A 16168-nucleotide genomic window follows, 5' to 3' on the forward strand; every position below is an offset into this window, starting at 1 on the left:
GTGGCGAGTAACTGACGATGGTGGATATTGCCAGATTCATTAAATAAAAATAAGACCACAATATAAAATTGCACATCAAATAAATAGCTTACTTGCTATCTGATGAAGTTCCTTTTTCTCCTAGCTCCTCTGTACACCTGCCCAGGATAGTGCATGATCAGGGAGTACAGTAAATGATCACATCATCTTGCTCCTGTGCTAAAATTCCAAGCTCTTAATGACAGTTTTCCAAAAGCCCTCTCCATAGACCTCTCAAAAATCAACTCTCTAGTAGAGAGATAATGTTGATTTTCATTAAAATCTTAGGAGTGGAAAAATAGTTTAAGAAGCAAGTTAGCATATCTCCTCCCACTGCTCCGTCTCCTCCTTTTTATTTATTTATTTATTTATTTGCAGGTTTTTCTTATAGGCAGAATTCTTTGAATACCCTCCCGTGCATTTTTGCTTCAATCTCTCCTGTTCTCAGGAGGATCAAAGGAGGACAGTTACTATAGAAGGGACTAGAGAACCAAAGGAAGGTCCCTGCGCAGATTAAAGCTGTAGACGAATATGGCTGTGGGATTTGGTTCTATACAGGGCAGATGGTGAGGAATATAAGCCACAGGACTTGGCCCTGACTGAACGAGGGGTGATACCTATGGAAGTGTCTTTTGTACATAAGAAAAGGTAAAGAAGGAAGATGCACAGACTTGGGGGCGGGATAAGAAGGTGAAATTTCAATTTCTCCAGAGTCACGGGTCTCCTAACTGCCAAGTGCTTATAAAAAAAAAACCCTATTTGCCAGAAAAATTAAGGAAAACGCAGAGCATTTCTAGCAAACCACCTCCAATGTTTGCTTCAGATATTAAAGGGATTTGGAGTCTGCAGACCTGGATGGCCAGAAGCAGCAGCGGCGGCAAAAGGAGTATCCCTAAGAGTCTAGCACAACTCTGGACACATTATAATGCTCAATAAATATTGGTTAGATGAATGCATGACCCAAAGGGACTTGACACTTGGTACCTCCATTCTCTGGAATTATCTTAGTCAAATAAACTATTCGTTCCACCAGGGATGGTCCCCTCCCAGTTGGGTAGGTGTGAGACTAAATCCCGAGGCCTTAGGTGCAGGGTGTGACTCCACCAACAGCGGCCAAGGCCCGGCGAGGGTCTCTCCACACACTCCCCAAGTTGGGGGCGGCGGCCTGGTCCGTGCTGCCCCGGGCCGGGGCGGGTCCGCTTCAGGCCGCTCCGCCTCGCTCAAAGGCCACCCGGCGGCCCGCGGAGGCGCTCGCGGCCTCTCACCCGAGCGGGCGAGTTCTGGGAAAGCCCAGCCCAGGGCGGGGGCCCCGCTGCGGCCCGCGCCTCGTCCAGGCAGCGCGCGGAGCCCGGCGGCGGCGCAGAACTAGGGAGCAGCGCCCGCCCGCGCGGGCGCACCGGGAACGCCGGCCGGGCGGGAGCCGCAGACCCCGGCGGGCTCGCGGAGCCTGAGCGGCGGGCGACACACACACACACACACACACACACACACACACACACACACACACACACACACACACACACACACACACACACACACACACACACACACACACACACACACACACACACACACACACACACACACACACACACACACACACACACACACACACACACACCCTGGCGGCACACACACACACACACACACACACAACACACACACACACCACACACACACACACACACACACAACACACACACACACACACCACACACACACACACACACACACACACACACACACACACACCCTGGCGGCACACACACACACACACCCCGGGCGGGGGCTCTCTCTGGATCCCTGGCACCTGGCAGTTTTTTTTCTCTTTGTGTGTGTGTGCAGTTCTGGCACCCACCTTGCCGCTGATACACGGTAGCGGGACACTCGGCACGACTCGCGACTGGCGCGTCCCTCAGGGACATTGCACTCGGGGGGACTCCTGGCAGCACCGACCCGGAGCGGCAAGGTGAGGAGGGACCTGAGGCTTTGCGGGAGGGGAGACGGGAACTTGACATCTTCGCGCCTTGCAGCAGCCGGTCCCGCTGCGAACCTGGCGGAAGGGCGGACCCCTCAGCACCCCATCCCCACCCCGCCACTCAGGTGTGTGTGTGGGGGGCGGGGAACTGAGGCAGCGGTCGCGCCAGCGCCAGAGAACTCCAGCCAAATGGTGTCTTCATCCCTCCGCTTCACTCTACGTGCATGGTATGGCGGTGGCCGGTACAAAGACGAAAAGTACAAAAGGCGTGTCTGTCTGTCTGTCTGACTGTGTTGTGGTCCTGGCAGCAGTGTTTCAAAGAAGGTGTTCAGAAAAAAAAAAAAAAGTTCCTGGACAAAAACGCAAAGTAAAAGAGGAGCACGCGTGTGTGTGTGTGTGTGTGTGTGTGTGTGTGTGTGTGTGTGTGTGTGTGTGTGCCTGCCTGTCCGTCTCTGTTGTGGTGGTACCTAGCTGCAGTGTTTCAAGGAAGGTGTTCAAAAAACTTGTTCCTGGGCATCTATTTATCTGCCTCAAGTCTTAGAAAATACAATATTAATATTGGACATGCTTTAGCTGTAACTGCTAATTAGAACTATGACTTTTTCTTCTTCTTCTTTCACCTTTTTTTCCTTCAAGCCCTGTGGTGTGGTAATAATGTGAGAGCGGGAAGACCTCTGACCTGTCTAGTGCTAAATGCTTAGTATACGTGTATGGTCTCCCCTCCACCCCCACCCCCACCCCCACCCCCACCCCACCCCACACCCTTTGCCTGATCTTGAAGTCGTGAAACTCAGTTTTGTTCAACTGACTCAATTATTCTGTATCAGAAACATTTCGTCGTGTAACGACTTTATTGGCATCATTTCAAACAGTGCTCTCTCTGAATAAATGTTTTAAGTAGGATTCACTGAATTTAAGTTTTACTGGCACTCTACAAAATTAGCCCTTCAATCACTTAGATGCATTTAGACTTCTGTGTTTCCGCTTTTTCTTTTAAATATATTTTATTTTATTTTATTTTATTGAAGGAGGGAGAACCTGGGACTTTGGAACCTCAGGCATTAGAGTCTCTTTACATAACCATTATGCTATCTACCTCCACCCAGTGTTAACACTATCTTCTTCTTTTTCTCCTTCTCCTTCTCCTTCTTCTCCTCCTTCTCCTTCTCTCTCTCTCTCTCTCTCTCTCTCTCTCTCTCTCTCTCTTTCTCCCTCTCCCACTCCCTCTCTCAACCAGAGCACAGCTTAGCTCTGGTTTATGGTGGTGTGGGGGATTGAACCTGGGACTTCAGAGCCTCAGGCATGAGAGTCTCTGCATAATCATGAGTGAGAGATACAGTGAGAAAAATATGCAAAATGACCAGAGCTTTGCTCAGCTCTGGATTATAGTGGTGCTAGGAATTGAACCTGAGACTTCATAGATCCAGGCACAAAAGCTTTGTTTGCATAACCATTGTGCTGACTCCCCAGCTCTCCATATGTTTCGTACAGGAACCCTGGGGAAAGTAGTGGGTGAGGCCATTGGCAGAATGTCACAGCAGTGTCCAAGAAGAGGGAAAGAACTTTTGAGAGTGCATTTTTTAAATTTATAAGATGGAAATATTGACAAGACCATAGGATAAGAGGGGTACATTTCCACACAGTTCACACCACCAGAACTCTGTATCCCCATCCCCTCCCCTGATAGCTTTCCTATTCTTTAACCCTCTGGGAGTATGGACCCGAGGTCATTGTGGGTCATTGTGGAAGGTCTGGCTTCTGTAATTGCTTCCCCGCTGAACATGGGCCTTGGCAGGTGGATCCATACTCCCAGCCTGCGTCTCTCTTTCCCTAGTGGGACGGGACTCCAGGGAAGCAGGGCTCCAGGACACATTGGTGGGGTTGTCTGCCCAGGGAAGTCTGGTTGGCATCATGGTAGCATCTGGAACCTGGTGGCTGAAAAAGAGTTATGATAAAAAGCAGAACAAATTGTTGACTACTCATGAACCTAGTAATATTTATACACTTTCCCCATATTTGGGAGAGCCCATTTCTAAGGGACTTAGATGTCTGTACAATTGTAATTGGCAGAGGGAGGAGGTATACATTCTCTCTTCATGCTATTGCAGCCATGTCTTTAGCAAATGCTTTCTGATGAATGGCTGTCACTTGGAATATCCTTTCTTTTTACTGATGACTCTTCCTCCTCAATTTTCTTCATTCTCAATTCTAACCATCCTTCAGACTGAACTTGTTGCTGCTGCTGAGTTGCTACTGTTGTGAGACTGTCAGTGATACCTCAACACAAATAGTTGTCATTCCCCTATTCTGGGTTCCCAAGCATTTTACCTAGGAGACAAAAAAAAGGCCTTTCTCTTCTTTGCATTCTGTGAGAATTATTTACATACATGTCTCATTTTTCCTGCTGAAGCATCTGCGAGGGCCTTTCTTTGCACAATACTTGCACCTGGAAGACTCTGTGGAAATTATTTGGGTCCTATATTAAATATTAAGACTACTGTGGAGAAGGAGAGAGGATCAGGAGGATTCAGAGGAAGGGGTAACATTTGCCATTTACGTTGTCCTCCACTTCCAGCCCCACACAGGAACTTTTCTTATTACAGTCAGGAGCCTAGCCTAATCATCATCTTGGGATCAAGTAGGAGGTGAGACTGAGCTGAAGGGACGTTCTTCCAATCATTCTAGTAACATAAGCCCCTTGGATGTGCTCCAAGGTTGACCTGTGTCATTAAAAATTCCATGCTTGAGTGGGCTTTGGTGAGGCTAGATTCCAGTGAAGGTAGTTGGCTTTCTTTCTCTATTTGCAGTCATTCTTAGTTACAGCCTTCTCTGGGCTTTTGTTATCTATACTTTAAAAATTCCTTTGATGTGCAGTTTGTTACCCGCAAACTTTTAAGTGAATAAAGACAGATTGAAGGGAACTATGCACATTGGCTCAGTTTTATTTAAATTTTTAAAATTTACTTATAAAATAAAAAGTAGAAAATAGCAACAAAACCATAGGTTAAGGGGGCTAAAATTCACACATTTCCCACCACCAGAGTTCCATATCCCACCACCTCCACTGGAAACTTTCCTATTGTTTATCTCTGGGAGTATGGACACAGAATCACTATGGGGTGCAGAAGGTGGAAGGTCTGTCTTCTGTAACAGAACATGGGTGTTGGCAGGTTGATCCATACTCCTGGTTGCCTCAGTTTTCTAATGGAGAGACCAGGGAATTTTTCCTATGCCTGGGAGACAGAAGGTCTTTTTGCTGTCAGACTGTTCTCTCCATAGTTACATGTTAGTAGTTTTCCTTCCACACATGTGGGTGGCAAGTAGTCAGTATAAGAAACTACCTGCTTCAGTGTGGGTGCCTTCTCTGTCTTCCTGGGGTACTTCAGCTCACGGGATGGGGGGAGGCGTGCAGGGAAATATGCCAGTTTTGTTCTTCTAGGTGCCCAAGAATCAGTGAAGAAACCAGAAAAGGCAGGGATAGCTTAGTGTGTGAATTTGCTTGATTAAGTTGCTTTCTACTGAGATTGGACTGAGACCTTTGGCAGTGGGAATTTGGTTGGGAAAAGGGAAAGTGTAAGGATCCTGGTTCAAGCACCCAGCTCTCCCACCTGCGGGGGGGGGGGGGTCGCTTCACAGGCGGTGAAGCAGGTCTGCAGGTGTCTATCTTTCTCTCTCCCTCTCTGTCTTCCTGTCCTCTCTCGATTACTCTCTGCCCTATCCAACAACAATGACAGCAATAACACAACAACAATAATAACAATTACGATAAACAGCAAGGGCAACAAACAAAGGGAAGAAAGAACCTTCAGGAGCAGTGGACTCGTAGTGCAGCAGGTACTGAGCCCCAGCAATAACCCTGGAGGCAAGGGGAAAAAAAAGGGAAGGCAGGTGGTGATAGCATGGTGGTGATAACCCTGGGGAAGGACTGCAAGGTTTTTTTTTTTTTTTTTTTTATCCACATACGTTTTTTTTTTAAATTTTTAAATTATATTTATTTATTTTCCCTTTTGTTATCCTTGTTTTTTTTATTGTTGTAGTTATTATTGTTATTGATGTCATCGTTGTTAGATAGAACAGAGGGAAATGGAGAGAGGAGAGGAAGACAGAGAGGGGGAGAGAAAGATAGACACCTGCAGACCTGCTTCTCTGCCTGTGAAGCGACTCCCCTGCAGGTAGGGAGCCGGGGGCTCAAACCAGGATCCTTAAGCTAGTCCTTGCTCTTTGAGCCACATGCGCTTAACCTGCTATGCTACCGCCTGACTCCCAGGACTACAAGGTTTTAATGGAGGCTTACGGAAATATGTTGGCCAGGTATGAGGGATCCCCATAAGAAGAGCTGATGGGATGACCAGAGGACTCTGAACTCCAACTCCATCATGAATTAGAGAGAAAGGAGAAAAAAGGGAGGGACATTTGGATGTCAGAATATGTGTATGTGTGATTGGAAAGGAAGAGAAGATGAGACCTTAAAAAAGGTGTGTGTGTGGGACAAATATATACAAATATACACAGATAGTTGTAGAAATAATAGTTTTAAGTGCTCACATTATAGTAGTCCAAGACCCAGGTTCAAGCCCCTGGTCCCCACCTGCAGGGGGAAAGCTTCATGAGTGGTAAAGCAGGGCTGCAGATGTCTCTCTTCCTCTCTATGTCCCCTCACCTCCACTCTCAATTTCTCCATCTCTATCCAATAATAAATAACCAAAAATTTTAATAAAGAAATAATAGTTAACCCATACCTGCAATCTCAGGAGAGCTACCATTGCTTAAATGAGACAGTGGGGATGCAGAACTCTGGTGTTGGAATGGCTCAAAGTTGTACCCTTGCTATCCTATAATTTGGCAAATCAATATTAAATCAGTAATTTTTTAGAAAAGAAGAGTTGGTGGGTAGTGGTGAGGTGGGCAATAGTCAAGAAAAAAATGATATCAAAGTTTTACTTTGCCTTTGACCAACCACTTCTCTGCTCTAGGGTACAGAACTCAGGCTCATTTTTTAAAAAAAATTTTATTTATGGAGTGAAAAAACTGACAAGACCATAGGATAAGAGGGGATCTATTTGAGGTCTATGCCTATCATGTCTGTGTGGGAATCCCTGGACTCAACACAAGTATTCTAAATGCATATATATATATATATATATATATGCATTATTTTTATATATATCTGTATATTAAATCATTTAATCCTTACAACATTGACCATTAGGTGCCAACAGTTCCCTTACTTGTAACTTCAAGATAAAACAAAAAATAGTAATAAGCTCTGAAAACTGTGGTTTTGACTACAAAACATGGTCTGAGCTTACTTAAGATAACTGTAGTCTTTATTTTTCTCACCCAGTAAGAATTATTCATTCAGAATAGTTCCAGAAACAATGGGCATGTTTGCTCTGGTTCCCATTGAAAATATTTTGTAGCATGTAGCAAATAAACTGTCTTACCAGTACAAAAGCCAAAACTTCTGAATCATAGTTGGTTTCTCAGATTTTTGGGTAAGGGAGAGTAGATCTCCACTGTTATGCCTATTTTGAAGATGGGAAAACTGAGCAATAAAAAGGTTCAGTAAATTTCATAATATCACAGTAAAAAAATGCTGAAGTCAATATTCAGTATGAGCAGACTTCCTCAAGAGTTCATTTCCTTGCCCACTGTGCTATCCTGCATCAAGCTCTGGCTTGTCACTCCAAACAAAAAAATTGGCACTTTTTCTTTTCTTTCTTTCTTTTTTTTTTTTTTTATGAGGTGAAATCAAATAGTTTTTACTCAGCTCACACAAAATTTCAGAGAGGACTGTATCTATATTGGGCTCAGCTAAATTTTGCCACTCTGCACTTTTAAGGTTTGAAGTGGCATGTGTGGCAGGCTGAATAATACAAACGGCCTCTCAAAGATATCCAGGAGTTAACCCCTAAAACCTGTAAATTTACCCTTTTTGCATAGCAAAAAGGACTTTACTGATGCAATTAAAATGATTTTGACATGTAGAGATTATCCGGGATAATCTGGGTGGGTCTAGTCTAATAACAACGGTCCATATATGAGGGAGGCAAGAGGACCAGTCTGTAAGAGCATGTTGGGCAATGCACAAATGTGACCACCAGCCAAGGAATACAGGCCTCTTCCAGAAGCTGGAAACGGCAGGAAAACAGATTCTTCCCTAGAACCTCCAGAAAGCATAAAGCATTACCAACTCATTTTAGACTTCTAACTCCCTGAACTATAAGACAACACATTTGTATTGTTTAAATCACTAAATTTGTGGTCATTCGTCACAGCAGCACTAGGAAACTAAAGCAATATGGAAGTGAAAAAGGAAAGAGAAAAAGAAAAAAACCAGTCTGGAGAGAAATAGAGACTGCTGGCATCCGATAATGAGAAAAGCCAGCATTTAGTACAAAGTTTGCTAGGTACTATTCTGAGGGCTGTTATGTGTACTGACCTGTCATTCTTACAACCTTCTGAGATGGGTATTTGTATTCTCTGTACATCACAGAGGAGGAAACTGAGGCACTGGGAGTTCCAGTCACTTGCTCAAGGTTACTGAGCTGGAATGTGAATCTAAGCCATCTAAGACTCTTAACTAACACTAGTCTCAGGCATGGGCATTTGTGTTTGCTAAGTTTGACACTGTCAGTCACTGAGTGATATTTTACTGTATGTCAGGAGAATGCAGTATTGAAATGGGCAAGAAGGAAGGTGATGAAGTTGCTTTTGCTTCCTCTCTTCCCCAGTGGTTTACTGAAGTCCTTAGTAAGTTTTTGCTGTGGCTCTCTCCCGGAGTATCCGTGGACAGCTTGAAGCTGGAGTCCATTGGCTCCAGGAGCAGTTCCTGTCCTGGCCTCCCTCTCGTGTTCCCACCTCTGTTCCTTCAGCAGCTTTGCTCACTCACCACAGACCGCTGGCCCTGGTGCCCTGCTGGCTCTGCTTCCCACCTCTGTCTGTTTATTAGATCTGCCTCATTCCTGACTCTGCCCCAGCCCCAAATTCCACCTCTATTTGGCCCTTCAAATGCTCAGTGTTGAGGTGGTTCATGCCAGCGCAGTTTGTGAGATCTTCTGTGACTGCTGGGCATTTTTTTGCCGTTTGCCTTTCATTTAGCTGAATATTGGTTTCCTAGCTGTCCTTTTGTTTCTCAAGCATATAATTCAGAACAATACTAGTTTGATTCAGTGGTTTTCAAACAGCGTTCCAGGTGTGCTTGGAGTATCTATTGGGATTAGAAGGGGCTCTGTATCCCAGCCCTTCACCCTGCTTCTGAGTAGCCCTGTTTTTATTCATTCGATTTACTGAGGTTAGGTTAGATTATGCATGAAGGAAGGATTTGTTGCTGCAGTAACAAAGACAGTGGAGTTTGAGAACTGATTCTAAAATTAAAGTGACGTATATGTGCTCTTTAGCTTAAAGACCTGGATGTACAAGAAATATAATTGTATTTCCTTTATTATCACTTTATAATTTTAGGATCTGGAACCTGGTTACTTCAGTTTATTATGACCTGGTTTCACCAATTGACAATTTATATGATCTTATGTAATATACTTGGCCTATTGAAACCAAAACATCTTCATCTACATAATGGAAGGGGTATTAGTAGTAAGGGGTACTACTACATGAGATAATTCAGTATTCTGGTCTCACCCCCCATTTCTCTTTGTATATTCCTCACTAGAATAAATTAATTAGTTTCAAAGGAATTTTGCTGTACGATCATTTTTTTTTAAATCTTCCTGATTCTCCCAATGGAATAGCATTTTTATTTAAAAATAAAAAGAAGAGGGAGGTCCGGTGGTAGTGCAGCACGTTAAGCACACATGACGCAAAGTGTAAGGACCAGGGTAAGGATTCCGGTTCCCTACCTGCAAGGGGATCACTTCACAAGCAGTGAAGCTGGTCTGCAGGTATCTCTCTCTCTCTCTCTCTCTCTCTCTCTTCCTCCCCCTCCCCTCTCAATTTCTCTCTGTCCTATAAAAAAAAAATGAAAATATGGCCACCAGAGCAGTGGATTCATAGTGCAGGCATAGAGCCCCAGCAATAATAACCCTGAAGAAAAAAAAAATATATATATAGCTTTGCCCCCTTTTTTTTTTTTTTTTTTTTTGCTTTCCTGTAATGCTGGTAGTCTTTTCTGTTACTCCTTTTGATTTGCTCAGTTGCTACCAAAATACCCACCACCCCTGGCCCCAGGCGCTGTGACCTGGAGTGCTTATCATGAGTACAGCAGCAGCCTCTTTGCAGTCACTGAGTCTTCACTGCCTTCTGCAGGGAAGGAGGGCTCTGGCTGCTTTCAGGACATTTCTCTTCCTTTACTTTTTTAAAAAAAAATTTATTGATTTAATAATGATTGACAAGACTGTAAGATAAGAAGGGTACAATTGTACACAATTCCCACCACCAGAATTCTGCATCCCATCCTCTCCATTGGAAGCTTTCCTATTCTTTTTCCTGCTGGGAGTATGGACCCAGGATCATTATGGGATGTAGAAGGTGATGTAGAAGGTAATTGCTTCTCCACTGGACATGGGTGTTGGCAAGTTGACCCATACTCCCAGCCTGTTTCTGTCTTTCCCTAGTGGGGCAGGGCTGTGGGGAGGTAGGATTATAAGACACCTTCACGCCTCCTCTGCCTGCCAGTTGTAGGGGGTAGAAGGAGAGATGGGGCAGACTAAAACTCCAGTTTCCACCCTGCTTCTGGTCCAACATATTAGGTCTGTAATACAGACTAAATACTCCAGAATCCTTTCTTCTCTAAGCTTAGGGCATAAGTCTGGGATACAAAACAAATATAAACAAGGTGAGTAACCCTGACAGGTTTGTTGGACAGAAAGCACTAGTCAGGGTCGTTATTTAATTAGTGGAGGCATTGCTGCGGCTGTGAAGTTATCTGTTAGGTGCTGATTCCAATGACTTGTGCTCCATTTGTAAAATTACTACAGCTATCTCCTTCAGAGAGACTGATTATATGTATAGTGAGTCCAAAGGTATAGCAATTAAGGTCAGAATGTCTATATTTTTATTGCTTTGTAGCGATGGCTACATTATGTTAATAAAACATTAAGAGTGCTATGTTCAGAATTAAGGAAGAGGCAGAAGCAAGGAAAAGCTCTGTTTTGATTACTTCATTTTAGGTTTAAGCTATATAATATCACTGAGTATGGAAAATCCGGGGAATGGAAAAGAAATCATTGGGAAAAACACATGTGACTGAGTGCATACTATATACATCTGGGATTAAAATATCGTATAACACAGTTTAATTTGGATATCACTGGAGGTGGTTCATGTTACTGTCATTTCTAAAAAAGAAGTTTCAATTCATTTGTTGTTATTAACAATACGAACTCAGATTTCACTGATGAATATATTTTCCTCTACAAAATGCTTGCCTGAAAGAACTGAGATATTCTTCATTCTCAGAGTAGTGGATAAACCTCACAGAAATGAAATACTTTTGGTATGAAATTGTGCTCCTTTTTCTCCCTCCAAGGCAGAATGAATTTGGATGACATGACAGAGTGTGTGCTCATCCCTCCTGCAGTTTTGTTAACTGTTGGGGTCTGAGCAGATTTATTTCTCAGCCACTCAGCGGACTGGTTACTCCCCAACTCTGCCTGGAATATTGTGCTTGAGGTTTGGCATGGTTTTAAAATTCACAGTGGGCAGGATTGGTAAAACTTGGGCCAGCAGTGAGATAAATGTGTTTAGTTATTATTTGACTCTAAGAAAGTAAGGCAAGAACTTGTCAAATCATGCCGAGAAAAGAGAGAACTCCAGGAGTGAACTCTCTTGTTGAGAGCCATTCAACATAGCATTCAGAGAGCCTTGCATGTTTGGCCTTGACATATTTTGGATCTAGGTTTTTCATTGTCCTTTGCTGACTGAGAATGGGGCCAGACTCTCCTAGTGCCAAGTCATGGGATGGCTGACAACAGGTGAAGTGTGTTTCCAACTTAAGCAGGCAAGCCCAGATCAAATTCGTTACAGAGGAGAAGGGTGTATGCTTATTTCTGGACATGTTGCATATTGCTAATGAATTCTCACTATCTAAGCAGTCAGGTCTAAAGTAAGGCACTTATTTAGGAGACAGTACTTAAGAAAAACAGAAGGAAGTCTATTCAGAAACCTTTTTAACACCAAATATTCTGTTTTATTATTATAGACTTTATGCATCTGTTGTCATTTTTAAATTATTATTATTAAATGCTGTAGCATCCAATAATGAAAATTAAGCAAGTTTCACCTCCTTCCTTTTAAGTTGAATATCCAAAGCTACCTAGCAGAATTGGGACTTTTGTTTGCTTCAAACAAAATTGAGACCATATGATAAATATGTAATATACAACTTTCGGTCCTGGACCTAGTGCTTGACATTCTTTCATTAAGGTATACTCACATTCTTTGGTGTTTTCAAACCTTATTTTAAATTATTTGAGCTGATTATATAATGTGATCTCCTTAAGGAATAACTATTCCCGTATTGTTGGGTGTTTAGTTACTGATCTGTGATTTTTTTTCTATTTATTTGTTATAATTTAAAAACTATTTAATTTCATGAGCGACACAGACTACAGCACTACTCAGCTTTGGCAGATGGTGGTGACAAGTACTGAATCTAGGATCTCTTACATGCAAGTACTAAGCACTGTTCCCCAGCTCAGGTATTATTATTCTTTTTTATTTTTGTACAGATTCTCAGAAGTGGAATTAGCTGGTCAAAGTGTATAATTTTTCTAAATATTGGCAAACACTCTCTATAAAGTTGCATTGGGGCTGGAAGTATGCACAAAGACCCAGGCTCAAGCCCTGACCCCCACATGCAAGAGGCAAGTTTCGCAAGTGGTGAAGCAGTGCTGCAGGTGTCTCTATTTGCCCCCTTTCTCCCTCTCTCCTTCCCTCCCCATGTCAGTTTCTCTCCTGTCATATTAAAAAATAAACATTTGTTAAAAATTGTGCAAACTTGTATTTTTAAAATTATTTATTGGATAGAGACAGCCAGAAATCGCTAGGGAAGAAGGGGTTGAGATAGAGAGGGAGAGAGACAGAGAGACACCTGCAGCCCTGTTTAACTGTTTGTGAAGCTTTCCCCCTGCAGGTGGGGACCAGTGACTTGAACCTGCGTCCTTGAGCACTGTAAGGTGTGCACTTAACCAAGTGCACCACCAACTGCCCCCCCCCCATTTGTATTTTTACTAATGGTGTACTAGATTTCTTTTGTTAGTGATTTAATAGTGATCGACAAGGTTGTGGGATAAGAAGGGTACAGTTCCATAAAATTCACACCACCAGAGTTCCACATACCATCTCCTCCATAGGAAACTTTCCTATTATTTATCCCCCTGGGAGTATGTACCTAGTAACATTATGGTCTATACTCCATAATGATGGTGGAAGGTCCGTCTTCTATAATTGCTTCTCTACTGGACATGGATATTCGCAGGTCAAGCCATACCCCCAGCCTGTTTCTGTCTTTCTCTAATGGGGCAGGGCTCTGGAGAGGTGGGGTTCCAGGACATATTGGTGAGGTCATCTGCCCAGGGAAGTCAGATTGGCATCATGGTAGCATCTGCAACTTGTTGGTTGAAAAGCATTAAGATATAAAGCAGAACAAATTGTTTACTAATCAGTAACTAAAAGGTAAGAATATAACAGATGAGATTTGGGGTCTTCATGTTGGAAGAAGCTAGGAATTCTATTTTAGGTATATTCCAAGGGGCCCATGACTACTAATTAAAAAAAATTAATATTTATTTATTTAGTCCCTTTTGTTGTCCTTGTTGTTTTATTGTTGTAGTTATTATTGATGTCGTCATTGTTGGATAGGACAGAGAGAAATGGAGAGAGGAGGGGAAGACAGAGAGGGGGAGAGAAAGACATCTGCAGACCTGCTTCACCGCGTGAAGCGACGCCCCTGCAGGTGGGGAAGCCGGGGCCTAGAACCGGGATCCTTACCCCGATCCTTGCTCTTGGGCCACGTGCACTTAACCCGCTGTACTACCGACTACTAATTTTTGTGTGGGCCCAACAGTTAATATGCAGGTGGACCAAATGGGAGATGGTGTCAGAGTTGAAAATAGCACTAGAAAGCTGGATCAGGGCAGAGAGTAGCTACCAAACATGGGAAAATTATATAAATACTGGCAACTGTAAACCCCATCGATCTGACCTATGGCTCATTTCTATTCATATTCAGCCTGTGTAACTTTTGCATCCCTGTTGGTCTGAACTTTCAGTCTATGGTCATATCTTGTAACATTCTAGGCTGCAGTCAGATTTTTTTTTTTTTTAACTGAGACTGGGGGTTGGGCGGTAGTGCTGCAGGTTAAGCGCACCTGGCATGAAGCTCTAGGACTGGTGTAAGGATCCCAGTTCGAGCCGCGGCTCCCCACCGCAGGGGAGTCGCTTCACAAGTAGTGAAGCAGGTCTGCATTTGTCTGTCTTTCTCTTCCCCTCTCTGTCTCCCCTCCTCTCTTGATTTCTCTCTTTCCTATCCAACAACAATGACATCAATGGCTACAAGGGCAACGCCAGGAGCATTGTATTCGTAGTGCAGACATTGAGCCCCAGCAATAACCCTGGAGGGGGGAGAGAGAGAGAGAGAGAGAGAGAGAGAGAGGGAGAGGGAGAGGGAGAGGGAGAAGGAGAGGGGGGGAGAGGGAGAGGGAGAGGGAGAGGGAGAGGGAGAGGGAGAGGGAGAGGGAGAGGGAGAGGGAGAGGGAGAGGGAGAGGGAGAGGGAGAGGGAGAGGGAGAGGGAAAAGGAGAAGGAAAGAGAAAGAGCTCACAGGAGGACTGGGAGTGGCACATCTGGCTGAGCGCACACACTACAATGTGCAAGGTCCCAGGTTCGAGTGCTGCAGGTATCTCTATTTCTCCCTTTCTATCTTTCCTACCCTCTCAATTTATGGCTCTCTCTATCCAATAAATAAAGGTAATCAAAAAAAGTTTTGTTTTTTTTTTTTAAAAGAAAGGTAGTAGAGAGTCACATGGTAGCGCAGCTGGTTAATCACACGTGGCTGAAAGCAAAAGGACCAGCTTAAGGATCCCGGTTTGAGCCCCTGGCTCCTCACCTGCAGGGGAGTCCTTCACAGGCGGTGAAGCAGGTCTGCAGGTGTCTTTCTCTCCCCCTCTCTGTCTTCCCCTCCTCTCTCCATTTCTCTCTGTCCTAACAATGACAACATCAGTAAGAACAATAATAACCACAACAACAATGAAAAACAACAAGGGCAACAAAAGGGAAAATAAATCAATATAAAAATTAAATTAAATTAAAAAAAGAAAGGTAGCTCACCGGCCATGTTCTATAGCCATATCTGTACATCGCCTAGATTTGACCTCTCAGCACTACATGGGAGCGGAATGGTTCTGAGAGTAGTTCTGACTGTGATAATTGCTTGCAATGCTCTCTCTCTCTCTTTCTCCCTCCTCCCCCCCTCTATATATATCTTTCTCCCTCTGAAAAACCTGACCTAGGAGTGGTGACATTATGCATGTAGTAAGCCCCTGCTCTGTACAAAAACAACAGCAAAAAAAAGTATATATACATTACTTTGATAACTGTAAATAGGTAAAACGGGAAAAATCAGCGTGCTTTTTCATTATTTTGTCTGTTTTTAATGACTTAAGAAAGTAGCATCTTTTTATTATATTTTAATAAGTATTTCCTATTGTAATTTGATGCTGTTTTTCTTCAGGCATTTTTCCTGATTACAAAATAATACAAGCAAAATTTTGATAATTTGAGAAAAAAAGCTCAGTAAAGAAAAGCCTAAAGTTGCATGCACATCTGTCATCTAGAATGATTATTAATACTTAATACACAACTTTCTAGGGGTCCCCATTCTTTATTTTTTTTAATTTTTCCTAAATTGAAATCACTCTTCTTTGTTTCATAACTTGATTTCTCCCCTAACTTAAAAATTTGTTTATATTGCCTTTATTTATTGGAGACAGCCAAAAATTGAGAGAGAAGGGATGAAGAGGGAGAGAGACAGAGACACCTGCAGCCCTACTTCACCATTTGCAAAGATATCCCCCTGCAGGTGGGGACCAGGGGCTTAAACCCTGGTCCATGCACATTGTAATATAAGCGCTCAATCTGATGTATATATATATATATATATATATATACACAATATAACCGCCCCCCCCAACTCTGTTCATCACTAGTAAACAGA

At 43.3% G+C, this 16168-nt stretch overlaps 1 protein-coding gene across 2 annotated transcripts in view; it reads left to right on the top strand.

The window, feature by feature from the left end:
• Nucleotides 1–1804: 1804 nt before the first annotated feature.
• Nucleotides 1805–16168, top strand: part of PLCE1 (phospholipase C epsilon 1) — a 447646-nt gene continuing 433282 nt past the window's right edge. For both annotated transcript variants that reach the window (XM_060192220.1, XM_007535620.3), the window contains exon 1: nt 1805–1987. The gene's annotated coding sequence lies outside the window, so the exon portion shown is untranslated. The remainder of the gene's footprint in view (nt 1988–16168) is intronic.

The sequence above is a fragment of the Erinaceus europaeus genome, chromosome 1 (assembly GCF_950295315.1).
Source record: "Erinaceus europaeus chromosome 1, mEriEur2.1, whole genome shotgun sequence".
NCBI lineage: Eukaryota > Metazoa > Chordata > Mammalia > Eulipotyphla > Erinaceidae > Erinaceus > Erinaceus europaeus.